At 32.2% G+C, this 21,100-nt stretch overlaps 1 pseudogene; it reads right to left on the bottom strand.

The window, feature by feature from the left end:
* Positions 1-2,165: 2,165 nt before the first annotated feature.
* LOC118610410 lies at positions 2,166-2,284 on the bottom strand (annotated as a pseudogene).
* Between the last annotated feature and the right edge of the window lie 18,816 nt (positions 2,285-21,100).

Genomic DNA, 21,100 nt, shown 5'->3' with positions numbered 1-21,100 from the left:
TTTCATTTATGGGATGCTAATATAAATTATATCGTGTTTTTAATTTCAAATTCCACCTGTTTATTGTTAGCATATAAAAAAAAACGTGACTTTTACATATTATACTAAAACCTTGCCGTAATCACTTATTAGTTCCAAGAGTATTTTTGTTGATTCTTTCAGATTTTCTACATAGATGACCATGTCTTCTGTGAAAAAAAAATTTTATTTCTGCCTTGCCAGTCTACATTTCTTTTATTTTCTTCTCGCGTTATTAAGTTAGTAACAACTTCTAGTAGAATGTTGAAAAGAAGTAGTGAGAAGAGAAATTCTTCTATGATAATTTTAACATCTGTCTGTTTTTGTTGATTTTGGTTTTGGTCGATCTTTCTGCTCATTATGAGTAATCTTTGAAACTCCTTTGTGTTTGATAATCATTTTTTATTGGATGCCAGATATTGTAAGTTTTACCTTGTTAGATGCTCGATGTTTTTTTATGTCTTCAATATTTTTGAGCTTTGTTCTGGGAAACAGCTATGCACTTTGGAAACAGTTTTTATCCTCTGATCTCGCTTTTAAGGTTGTTCTGCAGGACCAGAGAGCAGCAATTAGTCTAGAGCTCATTTTTCTCCTCTACTGAAGAAAGACCTTTCTGAACAATATATCCAATTCCCATGATTTAAGAAGTTGTCCAGTCTGGCTTTTAAAAACAGAATATGTGTGATTTCTAGATTCGATTCTTCTAATCCTTTAGGTCTTTTGTATTGTTTTGTTTTTCCTGGCCTTGGTTAATTTCCTCACGTGCATGCGCTGATTATTGCTATGCTGAATTCTGATGTAGATTCTGCATATGTCCAGAATCTTGCTTAGTTTAGTTTTCACTTCTCCAATAAACTTATGCCCTAACAACTCTAAACACCTTGGTCTCATTGGATTTTGCCTGTGTTCTGCCCCCTGTGATACAGCCTGAAAAGTCTCTAAATGTTTTAAGAACAGTTATTAGAATGACTTTGTTTGTTTTTTATATTACATTTTATTGTTGCCTGATTTCCAGTATCCTGAAAAATATTAGCTTGTATTTTAATGTGTTTTTCATAGTTTAGATAGGAGGATAAATTTCATCATTATTTCATTTTGTTAGAAATAAAAGTCTCTTTTCTTTGTATTTTTAGTATATTTGATGCATATAAAGAATATATGTAATTTATATGTAAACTATAAAGAATAATATGAATAACATTAGTGAATCCACCATATAACCCAAAAACTATATTACTAATGACTGATAGCTACCTATGTGTATTTTCCCTATTGTCATCTCACTTCTTAACACAATAATCCCTTTAGTATTAATAGTTATTTAATTTTTATGTCTATTAATCCCTCTAAATTTTAAAATAGCTTTATCAAATGCATATACGCTTAATCAATATAATGTTTATTGAGGGCTTTTTTGAGCAGTATAAAAATAAGTATTTCTTCAGTTACTTAATGTAAGGTTTCTAAGTTTCAAACACACTTTTTAGTTGTGATCATTTATTTTTATAACTTATTAATATTCTATTTTACACATATACTAAGATTTATTTAGCCATTTTCCTGACTGTACACATTTGTGAGGTTTCAGTTTTATGTTATTTATGGACACTGATTTTCACAAACATTATTGTCTAACACTATTCTCCCTTTTCTTTTTCTTTTTTTTGGTAAGTAACTTGGTTGTTGCGGTTTTTTCCATTGGCTGTCTGACTGATGGTAGGACCTTCTATTGTCATTAACATATTATAATACTTGGTAAAAATAAGTTTTTAACATATGTTTATGCTTTTAATATGCTGAATTTCTAGAATTATCAGATACAGTTCTCTTTTCTTTGGGAAACATCTCTTTAAAAAAAAATGTCTGCATGTTTCTTCTGTGTCATTTGTTTTAGTCTATTCTTAATGAAATTTATCATCATCTAAGTAAAATTTCCATTCTCTGGTCTCCTCTATTAGCTTTTCTTCCATTTTTTGATCTACTTGTTTTCTTATTTCAAGAAAGCACATTTACAACTCACAGATTTATCATTTTACTGAATAATTCAACTTATATTTATTAAATTTTTAATATGGGTCTTCATATCCTCTGAACCTTATAGCCTCTAACTCAGTTTTTATTTTTTATTTTTTTTTTGTTAGTTTTTATGCCTAGAGCACCTGGTCTTCCTAGGTGGTCTCCCAACCAAGTACTAACCAGGCCTGACCCTGCTTAGTTTCTGAGGTCAGACGGGATCGGGCTTGTTCAGAGTAGCATGGTTGTAGATTGTTTTTATTTTTTTTACAATTAATTTACTTATCTAATTTTCTTCTCATTCCGTCAATATTTCATTCTCTCTTGTTGACTTCTCAGAGAAGCCATGACTTATAGGCTGTTAGCAGTTTTCTGCCATTGCCTTGGATCCTGGACTCAATAGGGTTTAGATGACAATTCTTTTTTATAATTTTTTTTTAGGTTCTTTTTCTTTCCTTTTTTTTCTGAAGCTTTTTTTAATTTAAAAACAAATTTTATTGGTTTCATGATTTTTTTCTTTATTCACTTTTATTAAAGACAAAATTGTTTCTCACCTAGTATTTGTTAAATAAAAGTCAGGTTTTACTGCTCATGTTTCTGTCTCCTCTCCACCATAGGGGTGGGAAACTTATATTCTTAGAGAGAAAAATGTATGCAACTCATAATTCTAATTTTTTAACAGGCACTCAGAGTTGGAGTTCTGTCTACTTGGACATCATTTTCTTCTACCGATATGGCTTTGTTCTGTTCTCCCTCAAACAATTGGTGTAATAGCATATACAGTTACTACTGGTATTTCTTCCCCCATTGTCATCAACACACTTTAATTTTGGGGGCTGGAGCTCTTACCAATCAATAGATGAATCATAGTCACTTCTAAAACCTCCATTTGTAAATATGTTAATAATCTTCAAATTAACCTGGACAGAATTCATTTCCAGTTTTAATGAGATTCTATAAACCTGTTAAAATAATTGTCAATTTAATCTCAAGAACATATACAAGTATATACAGTGATCTTGGAAGAATTGTATTCAATATGAAATAATTCAAAACAGTGTGGATATCCAATTAAAAGAGACTAGTTAAATAAAGTGTGCTAGATATCGTTATAGGTATTGATTTTGTGAGGGTTAGGGCTTCTGAAATAAAGGAATCATCTTTCATTGAGGCCCTATGCAGATTCTTCAGTTTCTTCAGAGATATGGAGATACTTAAGAGAGTTGTCAACTTGTTTTTGGATGTTAGAGAGATGACAGGAACTAACTGGCATAGTTCCCTCAGGATGTTCTTTAATAGATTAATCTGTTAACTTCCTCATATCTCAAGTTTGCTCACTGTTTTTTGGTAACTACAAGCTTAGACATTTTCCAAGGCCCAACCAGGAAGAATATCTAATACATATTTTATAGCCATCTACAATATGTGTTCTACGTTTCAGCTCTTTGCCTCCAATTTATTTCATAATAAAATTTATCTTTTCTAAAAAGCCTTCAAAATCTCTGGTCTTCTAATCTTCTTTTTTCCTTCTGCTGCTTTAAGTGCTCTTATAATTTATTTCTTTATGTTATTTTTCAGTTCTATTTCAACAAGATTATGGTATGGTTGGTAAATAATGCATGTGCTCAGCCTACCACCTTGAACCAAAGGTCTAAATTTACTTTTATAAATAGAAAAATAACTCCCTATTTTGGAAAAGAAAAAGCATATAAACCTGAAGCTATTAAATATTCAAGTTGTATTTATTTTAGGAGAAAATACTGTTTCACTAAAAGGTTCTAACTCAATTTTTAAAAGGTGTTATATCCTAAAGAGTTTAATATTTCAAATGAAGTCAGAAGGTAATATAAATAAATAAAAGCGTGTAAAATATATAGGGAATGGTAGACTCTGTGACATTCAAATTCACATGTACTCTAGCCCTAACATGACTCCTGGTGGGAGTCTGTCTGCAAGCAGTATGTAATACTTGGTGTTCACAGAGGTGTAGCCAGATTCTAACATCAGGAGATGTTAGCATAAGAGGTTGAAGCCAGACTACTGTGGGGGAAGAATGAACTTTCTTCTACCCTCAAGGTTCTTCTGGCTGGTATAATAGTCAAATAAACATGAGACAGATTTTTTTTAAAAAGTAACCAAATTTACTACATACATATGTATGAGAGAGAATTCTACGTACATAAGAGAGTCAGAGACCCACGTGCATGAGAAGTTCAGAGATAGAAAGGGGTATGGAGGTATATATGACATCCTGAGTTAGGAATGAGGTGATGCACCTTAGGGGCTTCAAAGGGTCATTGCAAGATGACAAGAATAGACATTTAGTAAATAGAGTGTATTCTGTCTTATAGATAAGGCAAAAGAAAATATCAATGATAATCTCTTATTGGTAAGGCCCCCTAATTCAAATTCTTCTAGATAGTTTAAGAGAAGGGACAGAAGTATGTCTTGAGCCTGTGACTAACTCGTTCTGAGGTAGCTTGCTCTGAACCCCCTGACTATGCGTGTGGTTCGGATTTTCGCTAGGTATAGGAATGAGCACATAAAACACTTTCAGACATCACACAGTCTTGCTTCTACATCGTTTCCTCTGATATCTATAATCATAATCATAAAATAAATGCCACTCCAATGTGTTATTCAGAAAAATTCTGATAAATATCACTTCTTTGAGAAACTGTGTTCCTCCCACGATAATTTCTTAAGATACTAGGTCTTCTGAAATGTTCAACTAGCTAATGGAGAGATGTAATGGTTGAATTCATGTATAGAGATAATTAATATCCAACCAAAGTTATTAAAATTAGATCAGAACATTTTCCTTTCCCAACTTTTAATCAGAACATTTTAATTAGAAACACTTGTGAAAACACTGTAATGATAAATATCTGAAATGTATAAATAGTTAAATGTATTATCATACAATCCTGATATTCATATAAACACACTTTTTTTTGTTTTGTTTTAATCTTTTCTTTGATCACAGTCGATGATTATAGTTAGAAAACAAAAGAACTGGATAAAATATTTTGGACTATTAACTTGAGAATAGACTCCGAAGACTGTATGTTAAATGTATATCATTTGAGTATCAATCTTATTGATGTTTAAAATTTTACTTTTAAAGACATGATTAAATGTATCTAATTATAAATAATAAAGTGCTCTCACATGATATGAAAAGATACTACGAAAGTCAATTCAATCCAAATGCCTTCTAAATGTCTTTGATATTTTTAGTTTTCATTCTATATGAGCTTCTTAGAAATAAACGCGAATGGGGGAACTCTTGGCAGATGGGAGAGGTGGATGCAACCCTGCCTGAAATGTGTCTCTTCTGTCTCCAATCTCTCGGATTCTCATAATCTTGTTTGCATACTCCTTCCTCATCCTCGGATGACTTTTCATTATAGTCCTAACCATCATATCAATATATTATCTTTAAATTTTGATTAACATAGTGTTCATTTTAAAGAACATTCTCAGAGGAGCATCTTTTGACCAGCTACTGTCATGGAGAAGTGAGCACCTGCTCAGTGGGGGTTTCAATGGCCCTTTAAGATAAAACAGAATAAACGTGTCTGAACTTTCCTGCATTAGCATTGCCTTCTTCATGGTAATTCTTACTTATTTCCAGGATGCAAACTCTTTGAAAGATGTTTAAAGTCATTTTAGCCACTATGCAATCTATTTTTGTTTTCCTTGTAGAACTTTGTAGGCTCTAGGTAAACATTAACGGTTAAATTTACTTTTACTGTTATTATTCTCTTCATTGGATTATCTTTTATTTTAAGTTGTAATAACTTTCAACCCACCTACTTCTTATCAGTTTTGTTCTCTTTCTCTAATTCCATTCTGGTCCTTTTCTTGATTGATATAGTATCATAAACTCAGTAATTAACTTATTGCTGATCTAATCAAGTGTTAGCATGTGCCATTATAACTTAATAATACAATTAGCCCTATTAAAATGGTAAAATAGTTTGCCTTTCAACATTTATTCCTACATATGGCTTATAGTGTTTTTGTTTTTTGTATATACAAATGGATCATGTGCCAAGTGTTAGAATTTTTTTTTTTCCTGTCATCCCAAGAACACAAAAAGTTCTAAAAGCTTAGGGAAGAATTTGCATACAGACTACAAAATAAAGCTGTTCTATAAAAACATTTTGTTTGTATCAATATTCCTCTGAGGCTCTTTTATTTTTCTATGCCTTTTAAAAAACACGTATAGTCCCCTTATTGTTTCTTATTTTGTCTCTTTGTAAGTCTCTTCTATTTGGCTTGTAATATAAAACTGAAGTGCGTTTTAACTAAATCATCGCATTTTAAATAAAGTTACATGTCCTATATTATTCATTTTAATTATAATGTTTCTCTTTTCTTTCCAGAAACAGGTCAAATTCAAACAGCGTTAAAGCCCAAATTAGGTTGGAATTTCTTTATTGATTTTTTTTCCTCCTGTGCATCAGGAGATCTATTCTTCAGTCCCCACAGTACTGGAGCTCTTTACTTTGCTCTTGGTTAATTATTTATGACTGGTAAAGCTCTGCTGTGTCCTTTTGACGCCAAAAGATGGTTAGACATGCCAAGAAATGACGAATGTGGTTAAGAAGTGGGCACTTCAAGGCATTGAGAGTTGTTAAATATAACACTACCTTATACATGGACAGGATTACTGCAAATGAATTGTTACAGAGTCTGACACTCTGGCAACATGAATGTATGTTATGGGGATAAAGAAAGCATACCATTTTTATCTTCAATTCATTTTAGGAAAATATTTGTCATGTGACTTCATAAGCAATTTTTTGTAAAAGAAGTAAAATTGACTTAGACAGGCATCTCTAAGTAAATTAACATAATTAATATGATTTTATTAGCACAGCCAAAATGTTTTTCTCCCAGAAAATTTGACAGAACCCTGGCCTAGCAGTACTTGGCCCCTGGCAAAGTGAAACTACGTCTCCCTACACAGACAGGTGTCAGATGCTGGGAATATAAGTGACCTTAGATAAATAAAAGTGACAATAACTTTTATTGAGTGCCCAATTTGTTCAAACACTTAGGCATGATGGGTGATCACAAAGAAACAGAAGGATTTCTTTATACTTCTTCAGGGATTTACAATCATGGAAAAGAGAGGTCACCTATTGAGCCTAGATAGGAAGAAAGAGCAAGAGTTAGACAAGGCACCAGTCTAAGTTGTACAAAGAATACACTGAGCTTCAAAAAACAAAAACCAATTGTCATTAGGATAAATGCTGCAAGATTTATATACTTCTAAGAAGCACTGTGACTTGCCACTTCTGTGGCACCTCAGTCTTTTGTGATTTTTAATTCTTGTCCCTATTCAATTTAATTCAGCAAACATTTCAAATCATATGCTGCTATGTATAATATACCCTGTTGGATCTCATAGCTGCTAAATGATAAATAAAGTTTTATCTTTATTTTAAAAAATTAGTATTCTCTGTCTCCCTTTTTATCTGTGCATCTCTGACTCTGTCACTCCCTTTCTCTATATATACACACACTAACACACACACACTCATATTTATGTATCTATATTATATAATCACATATGCGCACACATACATAGAATGCATCTGTTGACAAGAACAATACTGATAATTACAAGATTATGATAGCATAGAGGAAGAAGCAAGTACTGATACGAGATTTAAATTCTTTTTGATAAAAGAAACAAATTTATATTGTAAATCTCTGTATTTATGTTATTGTTTAGAAAAAAATTGTATAAATGTTAATTACAATGGGCGGATGTAACCATAACTTCATAAGCAATAAATGATTAGCAGAATAATGAATCAAAAACCAATCTATTGAAAGCAAAACAACACATAAGTGACATGTGGGAAAGGGTAGTTAGTATGGGTTGTGGACAATAGGTAAACAAGAGAGGGTAAGTAATAATAAACACAGTACAGTGCTAGTGCTTTACACATCTTATTGAATGTGATTCTTCTAACAACTCTATAACCTAGGAACTGTGTTCCTATTTTGTAGATAAAGAAAGAGCTTCAAGTGATTTGTTGGGCTATGAACACCTATATGATTACAGAGAAGCTTTAATTACTGAGAAGTTAGGGTACGACTTACAACATCCAATGGGAAAATTATTTACATATATTTCTGGAGGAAAAGAGGAAATGCAACTGTTTGATATTGCTAATAGCAGCAGCTTAAATCTATATACAGAGTATAACATGAGTAGTAAACAGAGACAGACTCAGACTAGGAAGAAGAGTATTTGGGGAACAGAATCAAAATAACCTGAAGAAATGTGAATGTTATGTATTCTTCTTTGTGTTCCATAGCTAAATTCTCAGCTCTTCCTCACACTATGGTGAAGTAGTATTTTCGTATGCTAAATGCTTGGCCTATTGATATGGTTGATGACCAAATTATTATGAAAATATTGGAAAGAACTAAAGGGTTAAGGTTGCGCTGCTAATAGTGCAAATAAATAAAGGATCTTTCTTTATCCTCAAAACTAGATGAATAACAACAGAATTTGCACAAGAGGACGAGCAGGGTACCGCTTTTTGTACATTCCTAAATGTCATTTCATCTTGGCTTAATGCAGAAACTAGGTCATATGGTATTTTCTTTGAACTCTTTTGTAACTTATATGGGACGGAATTGCATTTTTAGGAGCTGGTTTCAATTACACTAATAGCAAAATAAAATAAATTGCAGAAATGTCAAAATTCTCTGCCCAATTTACTTGACAAAAAGCTTCAGACTCAACTTTTTAATGTATATCTGTTGTAAAGTTTCAAGGATTTACTGTGATTTGGAAAAGTGGCTAACATTCAAAACTTACAATGCTTTATACAGATCTGTTGAAATAGTTAAATTCTTCAGTGTCTACTATTTCTGCAATTTTAATGATAGCAGACAGAATACTTTTCAGGTTGTATAGAAACAGAAAGCAAAGTGTTTAGTGTTTTTCTTACTTGGCCAAAACCAGTGTATCACTGTAATATATAACAAATGACAAAGCAAAGGATATCCTTATTTTCAAGAACTGGTAGGAGAGTTTATAGCAATCTGAGCATATTTGGCTGAACTTTATATCTTTACTTAGGTCATCTTCAAAGAGTACAACTCTCTTTGACACTTTAAGACTCTTTGTGAATTTGGAATTAAGATACAAATTACTATGTTCCCCCAGAGGTATTAGTAATTCACTGTTAGCAAGGCTCTCTATGTGCACTCTGTGTGGTCTTTCAGTTTATCTAGGCATAGAATTTTTCTACTTCTTCGCATATTAGGAAGAGAGAGTCAAGCAAGTAGAAGGTGAATGAAATCACTCTCACATTTGTCAACATGATTTCTGAGAGATAAATGGCAACCAGATTTTCATCTGTTATGTTCATTTCTCCATCCTCAGTGCTTATAACATTGCTTAGCACATAGAAGCATTCCACACACATTTATTGAATGAATTAATAAGTGAATGAATCTGTGCTTGTCATATGTAGCTTTTCAGGATGGCATCAAACCAAATGATTAGTGAAGAATTAACTTCACTGCAGGTTTAGAGGATGCATATAATGTTAATAAATTTCTTAATATCACAACATAAAATGATATTGAACCATATTTGTTAATAGAAAGAATAAAATGGTTTTCCTAATTTTATTGAAAATTGTTGTTAATATATTTATTTTAAACTGTAATCCTTCAGAAACTCTTTGAACATCAAAATATCTAAATTTTGAAGTCTTCCCACATGGCAAAACTGGACCTAGAGTTGAGAGTACCAAAAAGAGAGATTTTAACTTTAAAAAGCTAGAGATCTTTATTAATTAGGAAATAAAAGATGACTTCAGAAAGAATTCACATTAGTGGATGTTCCAAATGATAATTCTGAGATTTCTTTATATTAGAACATTTTTCGATGTTATGATTCTTTTTTCTGGTTTCTTTGATCACTATTCCTTCTGAACTCCTGTGTGTTTTATTTACCCAACACATAATTTATTCATATATTTTTTAACTTCCCATCTTCACTGTAAGCCCATTAGGGGTAGGAATTATGTTATATTCTTTCCTGGTATCCCTGTACAGTGCCTAGCACAGTGCTGTCAACAAAGTATCTATTGATTATCAAGTCACCGAATAAGAATGAGAAAATCTTATTATTTGCAGTGATAGGCTCTAGGTACTTTGCTTATATTACCTAATTTAATCCTCACTACAACTATATAACATAAGTAGTAAAACTGAGATCAAAATTTAGGCCTGTCTGAATATATCTCTGCATAACCCATGCAATATAAATGATTATCTGTCAGCATTTCTAATCTGAAGCCTCGAATAAGTGCTCTGCTTTTATATGGTATTGTAGTCTTCTTAGATTCTGCAGTTTGACCAAATCATGTAGAAGACTTTTGATATATATATATTGTTCTCTCTAGGCATTTTGTAGGCATTGGTGAAGTAATACCTTTTCTTACATATTGGACGTTTGGCTGGAAGAAAAATCATAGGTGGAACATACATAAAAACCATGAATTTCGATGCAAAATTATTATGAATGACAAGACTTTTCATGGCTAAATGTTTTCACCTCTTTTAGTCTTTTGAATTAAATACAAGTATGCAGCTTGGCATAAATGAAAGTATATATTATTTAAAATTTATTATACCCTATCTCTTATTTTTTTCTGTTAATTGCCAAGAAACATAAAACAAATTTAAAACTTAGTATGTGCTTTAAGAACATTTAATAAGACTATATGGTGTTTTTATTTTCTTTTCAACCCATACTCATTTTTTATTACTTGTAGAATATACTAGATTTTAATTCTAGTAATTATTATAAAAAGTTTATGTAGAGAAATAAGGCTAGTCTCTGTTTATAGGAAAATAAAAGACCTACTTATCTCTTGTCTGGTTTGGTGTTGGTGTGGATTTTTGTTTATCATTTCCTCATTTTCCAACATGACCCTGAGATTTCACTAGCAGTATTTAGAAACTCTTGTCGGTCTTCCTTTCACAAATGGTCATTTATGTCATTATGCTAATAAGTCGAATAAGTTTAACATTGGCCCACAGTAGATTTGAGTAAGCTTCTGGGAAACCTCTGCAAATTCACAAAGTTAATGGTTTGACCTCCTAATTCTCCAATGTAAAATAAGCTCTAATGATTTTGGAGGCTCTCAGTTTCCTTGCATTTAAAAAAAAAAAAAGCTCCCATTTACTTCAAATGACTTGACTTTCCTTATAATCTAATTGAAAATGAATAATCTCTTATTTATCTTCTAAAATGACTCATGCCTGTGTTTGGTTGGAACCTTTCTTCATGACAAAGAAGAAACATTTCTTAGCAGATGTTCTGAACAAAGACAGTGAATTCTTTGGAATTCATGACACCAGAAGGATGTTTCAAAGTGGCAGCTCATGTATTTGAGCAAACACCCAAAGAAGAGCAATGATAAATACTTTTAATATTTAATTATTTGATTTACAGAAGATTGGTAAAGTAGGAAGGAATGTATGTACTAGATAAAGATCTGGCATATGCACTTTTAAGAATTTAGAAAGGAGCAATTGAATTTTAATTTCTTTAGCACCACCTAAATTCTAATAATTTTTTGTTAAACTGAAGCTTTGCCTACCACATTATATGCCTAACTCTATTCTTAATGCGTGGTTACTCATTCATAGCTAATACATGTGTAAGCTGGTGCTGGTCTAAAGAAGTCTTACTATTTTTTTTGTAGTTAAAATTACTGTAAACAGGAAAAAAATAGAATGACTTTAGAAATATTGAATGTTGGTATAATGTATTTTTGCTATACAAACAAAAAGATTATTATTAATAGAAGAAGCTAATAGCATAGGTATAAAAATGTTAATCAAATAATTATCAAATTTGATAATGATTGATTTTTTTCTGGCCAATAATATTTTTTGTATTTATTAAAAAGATAGTAACAAAACCTCTTATTTATGACTCTTTGGTTGTAAAGCCATCATATTTCTGGTGACTTTAGAATTTACAAAGCAACAAGAGAGTATTGTACTAGAAGAGTCCATGAGTTTCAATGTTTTCTGATCTTAGAGGGGAAAGAGAACGGCAATTTCTTGTTTTCTTTTAGACTGCAGTCTCTCTTTTTAATGAATTCATTAAATTTGTTCACTTACTTTAATGCTTTCTAATTAGCATCTTTATTAGTTTTCAGTTTTAGAAGGTAGAGGCTGACGAGCTGTTTTTATAAGGTATAAGAATTTGTTCAAAACTGCTGTTCTTATTCTTAATCTTCAGGGTCCTGGCTTGGAGCAGAAAGCATTTACATAGTTAATTTCCTTCCAATTCTTTAACAGCCAAATAAGGCAATGGTATAGTTAAGCAAAGATTTAGAAACTAAGCATGTTACCTTCTGTCCTGGATGATTTGTCCCTGATGCCATTTCACATTAAGAATATTATTAAAATCCAAAGGAGAACAAGGAGCAGCTTTGAATGAATAGCGGAATCCCAATGTGAACTGTCTTGTGTTGCTTGCATTGATTTTGGCAGGGAACACAGGACAAAGGAAGACACTAGAAAGATAGCTGCCTCATGTCTGGTTAATAAAGCAGATGGTACTTTTATGAACTGAATGGCCATGGCTGTGTCTCAAAAAGGACATTGTGTGTTGCTGATTCACTTAAGTACACAACCTAGACAACTGTGCTTAAAGGTACTTGTTTAGAAATTAACTGTAAAAACTAAATAAACAAATCCCTCCAAGTTGCGATCATGTTGCTAATATCTTAAAAATAGTCTATTGTTTTGGAAACCTAAGACATATTTCCTTAAAATGACATTCTCATCTCTCATTATAGCATCTTTGAATAGCAGATATCGTAAAGTAGCTTTTACAATGAGAATAATTTGCTAGGAGACAAGGTCAATATAAGAGGGAAAGTAAGAAAATATAGCATCATGAATGCTGGTTCTGAGAACATTTTAATGAAGTTTTAATGCAGACTGTGAAAGATTAAAAAAAGAGATAAATTATTTCTACTCGATGGCTAATTTATAAACTTTCTATAACAACCTATCATTCTGTTCTTATTTTTGCATCGATCAATGGGTTCTTGCAGCCAATAGTGTTTAAAAATTGAATTGCAATGATTAAAACATATGTAAGCATTTTTATTCTGTAAGAAATGTCACTTGTTTGCCATTGAAATGACATTCACAGCCCCTAAACTTCTATATTTGGCATACTTTTGGTTTCACTAGTACACACAGGTGTATTGGCACTGTGGCTTAGTCTTTTGGTGTCAGTGACTTTGGGACTTGGGCAAGGTTTTGCCACTAATGTTCTTGGAAACTTTTGGCTGTAATTGGAAATTTTTTCTGTAAAAGTTTTAATCAATATAATAAATAGAATCATGGATAGAAAGAGACTTCAAGAGATCATTTCTTCCCTTTCTTGTCTTCAGCTAAGGGAAAAAAGATAACTCTTAACCAATATCGAGGTATTGGTTAAGAGTTATTTTTAGGGGAAAAAATTCCATTTTTGCTTGAAGAAACCATCTTAAATTAACTCAAAACTTTCTATGACGCTTCAACTATGTAAATATATTTCAAAAGGTTGATTGAGGTACTTTGGAAAATATAAAATGTCAATAATATATATTCTTTTCTCTATTTTTCCCCCGATGGGAGTAGATGGGTTTATAATAACAGTGATGATGAATGTTGCACGCTCACCCTCTCTTATTTTCTCCAAATCCTACCTTCTTACTAATCCCCCTGACCACATTGACTATTACTACTTTCAGAAGTCCTAGGATGTTTCTCAAATGGATTCTCCAAAAGTACCCTCTGCAAAGTTTTCTCCTTAAGCACTAGAGACACTTTGCCAGATACCATCATCAATAATTAATGGAATTCCCACAATTCTAATATTCCACAATGGGATGTGGAAAGTTTGGAGAGAAAGTCTTGGTTCCCTTGTGTGTTCTTACAGAGGTAGTTCTGCCTGTGTTCCAACGTGTTAGAGTTTTAGTGTCATAGCTTTCTCAGTTCTTACAGTTTCCTTGCTCTTCAAAAGAATTATTTGGGAAGCAGATGCGAATATGGAAGTCAGGCTTTCAGAATAGTCCTACTGTTGATGGTTCAGGATGCACAGCTAGTTTAAGATCATGGTGCCTGGATTTGTTCAGCTTCAGGATTTCTTCCAAGAGCCCTCCTGAAGACAGACTCCTGGAGAAACCATTTCCCTATTTTTAGATTTACACTGATATAGCCAAGTACCACTTAAACTCATGCTGTGACCTCCTCCACACTCTACCTGCATTACTATTCATTAAATTACTTCATGAATTTTATGAATTTAGTGGCAAATTAACTTTTACCTTATAATTTCTTTAATCGATCAAGGCTTCAGTTATTTCACTTACCTGAACTAGGCTGCAGAAAAGTGCAATGTGTGTATTTCACATAGCATTTGTGTGTGTGTGTGTGTGTGTGTGGAAGGTATACACACTTAAAGGTTTTGTGATTTCATTTACACTTCTTGATCTCTTTATTTCTCCCTTAGCTTAACATTCATTTGGAGGCATCTACAAGATTTGAGATATGGTTTTCGAAATCACTCCAGTTATAAGAAATAGAACTCATGCTTCCTTTTCTATAAAACTCATGACTTTTGTAGCCTTTTTTAAAGAATTTTCACGTGGGAAGAATAGATCAAAGAATATACCTGAAGGAGCTTAGCAGTTCTAGCACAACTATATTGAAGTGTGAGATTTCTTTTCATGTGCTATTCTGGGTTGAGTTTTTGGTTTATTTGTTCTAAAATGTATTTTGTAGTATTTAAAAATGATTTTGACTTCACTGACATCAAGGTAAGGAGAAAATGAGAACATTATTTGCCTGTCTCCAATAGGGTTGCCATGTGGTAATGCCACTCTTATCTATTTACCAGGATGTGGTATTGCTGCAGACAGAAGGTGGCGCTGTTGATCAGGAACAATCCATAGCCCCACAGTTTTCTATCAAACTCATGATCAAGTTGTTATCATCACAGTCATTCTTCACTGAACAGAAAAAATTATAAAATCACAGTCCACTGCAACTTATTTGAGCATTTGACTTCAGTTACTTCTCTGCTTAAAATCGGCCTGAAGAATGCTCCCACCATGTTATTCTTACGATTTGATGTAAATTTTGGAAGCTGTGTGAAAAAAAAAAAACAAGTTAAAATATAGTACATATTTCTCTCGATGCAGTGAGGTTTAATATTATCTGCAACGACAGCAAAACATCCAGGATCCTGGATGACTCACTGGTTACAAGAAAAATGCAGACATTAAAACCAGTGCAACATTGTTGCATTTGAATACTAATGTTTCCTGAACACAGAATAGTGAAAGAACATTCTTTGACTATGGATTGTTCACTGGATAAATATTTCTTCGATGTGGTACTCAAGCAAGCTCAGGTGCCAGAAGAGGAGAACATAATCGAACAGTGCTGTGATCACATCCCGAAGCCCCTGGATGTGGTTCTTGGGAGGGGCAATGAGTACCATGGACAGGCTTGGGCTCCTGTCTTCATGAATGACCCAGGAAGGGGCAGGAAAGGTGGAAGTTAGGTCACCTAAAACTATCTGCAATATCATGGCAATAGATGAATATTGCAAAGCTATTTTAAAGTTTAAAATAAGGGTTAGGGCTAAAAGTCAAATCAAGAAAACCATGAGCTGACTAAAAATCTAGGCAGCAAGAGGCGAGGGATGGCAGGGTGTTTTACATAGTTACTGAGAGAGAGGTCCAGATGCCTCCTATTAACATATTTGTTATTTGGGAGAACTGTATGTAGCTTGAAAGATCTGTTTATATTTTGTGATATATGGTGACATCCTCAGACAAGAAGAGAATCTTAATTAACAACAATTGTAAGCTTGAATCTTTGCACTGAACTTGAGAATACTGTTCTCCTTTTTTCAAAAATTTACAACATTTGTTTTAAAGTTTCTTTTCTTTATGATTTCTAGGTGAATCTGTATCTCATTCTGGTAGGAATAACCAGCATAGAGATCTGCAGCAGGAGGCAGTAAAACATACTGATTTGGAAACAGAATCTCTAAAACTAGACTGTTTGCTGGTTTATTTTCTACGCTTTGATTTTTCATTTGGGGATAATGATAGTAACCAACCTGTGGGGTTTTACGGAGCCAATCAGTTTATATAGGTGAAGCATTATGAAATGATAGTAAGGGTGGCATGAGAGCTTGCTACATTATTCGTCCTCACTCAGGGAAGGCTGTGAAAGAATATAAAGAGCAGAAGCTTTACCAGGGAGGGTGCTTTCTTTCAGCTGGTACCTAATCTCAAAGTGAGGAAATGATTCTTTTTTTTTGGACTATGCCCTGGACTTTTGACATCACAGGTGCTTCAGACTTCACTGTATAACATAGACAGAAGGAAAAAGTATGTCAATGATGGCAATAATCTGCTACTTGACAGACAGACAATAAGCCTGTAAACTGTATAACTAGCTCCCTACATGACTTTCTGAACAGAAATATTTTTAAAAAGAAAAACAAGGATGCTCGGCATAGTTGTACTGAGATTTTCACACATCTCAGTGGACATGCATATCTGATCTTAAACATTAAGACAAAAACAAAAGTATGTGTTTGGAGATATTCTGGATACTAAAGATCCTTTTTAGTGAGTTTGTGAATGTGATACTCTTCTATTTGAATTTTTATGAGACAAATTTTTTTTTTTTTTTTTTTTTTGCTAAAGTGCTTTGAAATACCATGGCCAAAGAGGATCCCCTTAGGTTTATATACTTCACTTTTGTTTATTTATTTCTGATACCAATTTTAGTGCCTTTGATTTGTTGTGGACTTTATTTTTCCCTTTAATGATTTAAAAAGTACAACTCCTTCAAATACTTCCTAATTTTAGAAATTTTATTTTATAGGATAGGTAAAAAGTATGTTTAATCTGTAGTACATTATTCAAGGGAACATAAAGCTTATAGAGAATAATATTTATGTAAGATGTCTGTTGATAATGTCTTTTGATTTATATGATCCCTCCTCAGATTCCCCAGACTGGGCCAGTTGCCTTGACTTAGTGATCCCATAATATTCTATGTGTTTTCCTATCTTTAGGAGAATAAAATTATAATCAACTAATTGCATCTCTAGTTTTATCACTAGCTCCATGTGTAAGCAAAGGCTGAATCTTGTTCATTGCTCTGTCCATAAAATTTAGTGAGATGTTTATAGTAATTACTCGATAATATTTCTTGAATTAATGAATGAAACGAGTGATGGAATGTAATTGTGTATGTATATGTGTGTGTGTGTGCGAGAGAGAGAGAGAGAGAGAGAGAGAGAGAGAGAGAGAGAGAGAGAGAGAAGGACCTAGAATTAAAGGTAAAAGATTGTCATTTATGCTCTAAAGGGAAGGATAGACATACAACTACCTTGCTTGATTTTCCTTGAGAATTTCTTCAAGGGATGTTGGCTCTAAACTCTCTGCTCCTTCTCTGGGTGTTTCAATAAATTTAGAGGTGCTGTGGGAAATGTCACTTTTCCTTTTTTTTTTTTTTTTTTGAAGGAAGCACCAATAGTTAACATATGTTGAATGCTGGGAGAACAACTAACTCAAGGTAGTTCACAGACTAAACATTAGATCATAGTACATTCTTTTCAATTATATCATATCTTTAAAAAGTTGTTGCCATAAAAAGCAAGTACAAAACAAAAATTTGGATGTTCCATCAGGTTTCAAAATTCCAGAAGTTGTGCAGGGCCTGACAAGAACACACATCTCATTAGTAAGGATAAAATAACACTTATTTTTCTTTCAGTTTACGTGTATTACCTTTTCAAATGTCTACTAAGTTGTTAGGACATAAACACTTATTAAGTTGTTTGCGTCTCACAACTTAATAAATGGAGCCATTAGGTATTTCTTTGGGTGAAAGACATTCTTTAAACATTACTGAGAAAAACTAAGAGCACTCTAAACTAAAAAAGTTTTGGAGACTTCAAGGGTAAAAACTGGAAAACTGGAAATGGGGCCTAGGATGCAAATTTTAGTTTTTCAAAGGTGCGATGCTGCCAGTGTTGCAGTTTTGTTCCTGATATTTGGTCTGCAGTTGAAGGTCAGGACAGATCATTAAATAGAAACCTCCAATTCAAGTCTAGGTGAACAATTTAATTATATTATTGTTTAATAGACTTATTGCTACATGAGACTTGGTTTTATTTCCACACAGATCATAAAGCCTTCCCAATTAGATCTTCTTAAATTACCCATGGATCAAAGACTATAGAACCTAGAAATATGACAGGCAAATATAATTTCTGAACTTTCCTTTAAAAATGTAAGATAATACTTTATTTTTATCCTTCTTTTAAATACTGCTGCAAAATTCTAAAGCAATGATTGGCAGTATTGTTTCACTGAGTTTTACTTGAAGTTGATATTAGCCTTTTAGAGATTTCTATCAGTCGAATTGAAGAAATTAATATAGAAGTATCATGTTATTATGATTTTGGGCATTAGTGAAAATTTGACTTTTTTTTTTCTTACTTGAAACAATTAACAATCTAACTTGACAACAGATTTTTTTCTTTATCTCATTCAATTTTTTTCTTTATCTCATTCAATTAAGAAAGATCATAATTTAAGAGACTTTGGAAAAAAACATTTCTGAATTTTAGATCAATATTTTAATAAAAATGCTGTTTAGTAATCTTTTTTTTCCATAAATGCTTTCAGATAGCTCTCTAAAAGTACCAACAATGTATATAGCAAATGTCTTCAGTATTTGCTCCTTGCAATAGACAGAGAATATTTCCATGGCTTGCATATTAATCTTGTGATTTTCTCTATTTGAAAAGAAAAAGAATATGCATGACCTGGCAGTCCATCTGAAGGCAGTATTTTCCCTTGATGAATATCTCATCTTTTTTTTTTTTAGCACTGCAAAGTACTTTTGTTCTTTATTTGCCACTGATGCTTATGATGAAAAATTAAATTACTGTTCATCCTTTCAATATGTTTTCCTCAGAGAATCCCTGCTCAAGAACAAACATTTAAAAAAGGATGCAGACGGTTTAGTTTTATACACAGCCCTGCTATATTATTCATTGCAATGCATTTTTAATGTTAGAGAAAGAAAAGTAAAATATATGTTAATTTCTACAGTGAGACATGCAGTGATTGAGAGAATGATAAATTCACAGAGGCTGGAGATGTGCCTGTGACAATAAAATAAGACTCCTCTCTTCCAAATCCTTGTTGTTTTTTTTTTTACTGCACATAGGAGGAAAACTTGCAAGATTTTTTGAGTGAATAGCTCAAGACATAATCTCCAATAGCTAATGTGCCTCAGACTCTTCATATTTTCATTTGAAGAAAAGGTCACCAGAGCAAGATTATTAAAAACAAAAACAATATAAACAAAACAAAACAAAAAAAGAAACTCTGACTGTCAAAATAACTGATAGGATTTTGCTATATCCTATATATGGGATTCCCTAGCTCTCATCTCTCCAATTTATTTTACATTTCTTAAAAAAAAAATTTTACAATCTTGTTCATAAATAAGCCAATTATTTTTCCTAAATAGGTGAAAAGATTTACATGAGCATTCTTTTTACTCTTAAAACCTAATACTATTTTACAAGAACAGCAAGTGAATAATGTGTTTTATTTTGTCTATGAATTGTCAAGGCTAATGGTTTCTTTGTATTGTATACTCTTGGAATTCAACAATTTATCTTTAGAGTAAAAGAATTACAGCATCTGGTAAGAAATTGATGTACAAATTTCTCACAATGTAAGAGAGCAGATTACACTTTATGGACTCTTCTCTTCAAGATCCCATAAGCTTCTGTGCTACTGAGAAAGGGGTGGGCAGTATCATTTGATATAAGCAAGAGAGAATGAAAGCACATGAGCTATAGAATATTTTCTTAAATTCTCCAAAGCTATATTCAATCTGTTGTTATCAGAAAACATATTTTGAATTTAGGGAGAATGAATGTGCAAAACAAATAAATAAATAAATAAATCCTGTTATGTGGAGAATTGTCTTTTCCTGGTTGTCTGCCAAATACCAAGTAATTATTGAGTCTGTCATTAAAAAAAAGGGGGATATTTTCCATTTTCTTTTGTTGAGTACAGATAAGCAAGGAAGGAAACTATATATTTAGAAAAACATGGATGAGGTAAGAACTATCTTTCTAACATATTTAATTTTATAACCTCTGAACATATTCTATTATATACATACAAACAACATACTCTATTATATATTCCTAATCTCAAAATAGAACATTTTGTATAATTCAGTTTTTTCATGCAATCACTTTATGCTGGCATTTATTTTTCTCACTTCTTTCATATACATTAATATAAAACTGAAAATACTGTTTAGGGTAAATACAATTTTAATATATAGTATTAAATGAATAAGACAAAATAACATATTTTATAATATATAAAACAAGAAATGCTATTTTTAGAGCATTACCTCATTGATTTTATTCTAGACATGTAGTAGTCTTAATTTTATTTTGCTCATTTTATAATGACTATTGCCATAGCAACTAGGCAGATTTTACCAAAATGAAAAGACATTCATTATATGTAGCTACCTACAATAATTCATGATAAACGGGCTACACACCAATATTTAATAAATGATAATGAAATTCAAATTATCAGTCACAAAGACTAACAAAGCCAATCACCCCAAAAGATGTTGTTTTGTCTTATTCATTTCTATGTCTTTCTTTTCTTCCACTCTATTGCTAAGGCACCTAGATACTTCATTAGTTTAAATTACAGAAACCTGGGATTCTTGGAGAAATTTTTCTATTAAAAAAATCATTGCTACTGTTATCTAAGTCTGTTCAAATTAAATCTGACAGGGAAGTGTGCTCTCTATAGCAGAGAAGTAGTTAACGTTCTTCAGACTACCCACTGTACTTAGTATGGTCCCAATGTGTCTGTGTCTCATAAGGCAAGGTTTATATAAGTGTGAAATATTTGTTCTG

Source organism: Rousettus aegyptiacus, unplaced genomic scaffold (genome assembly GCF_014176215.1).
Source record: "Rousettus aegyptiacus isolate mRouAeg1 unplaced genomic scaffold, mRouAeg1.p scaffold_m13_p_12, whole genome shotgun sequence".
In the NCBI taxonomy this organism is placed as follows: Eukaryota; Metazoa; Chordata; class Mammalia; order Chiroptera; family Pteropodidae; genus Rousettus; species Rousettus aegyptiacus.
The sequence above is the reverse complement of the archived record's forward strand: the minus strand, read 5'-3'. Positions and strand labels throughout refer to the sequence as shown.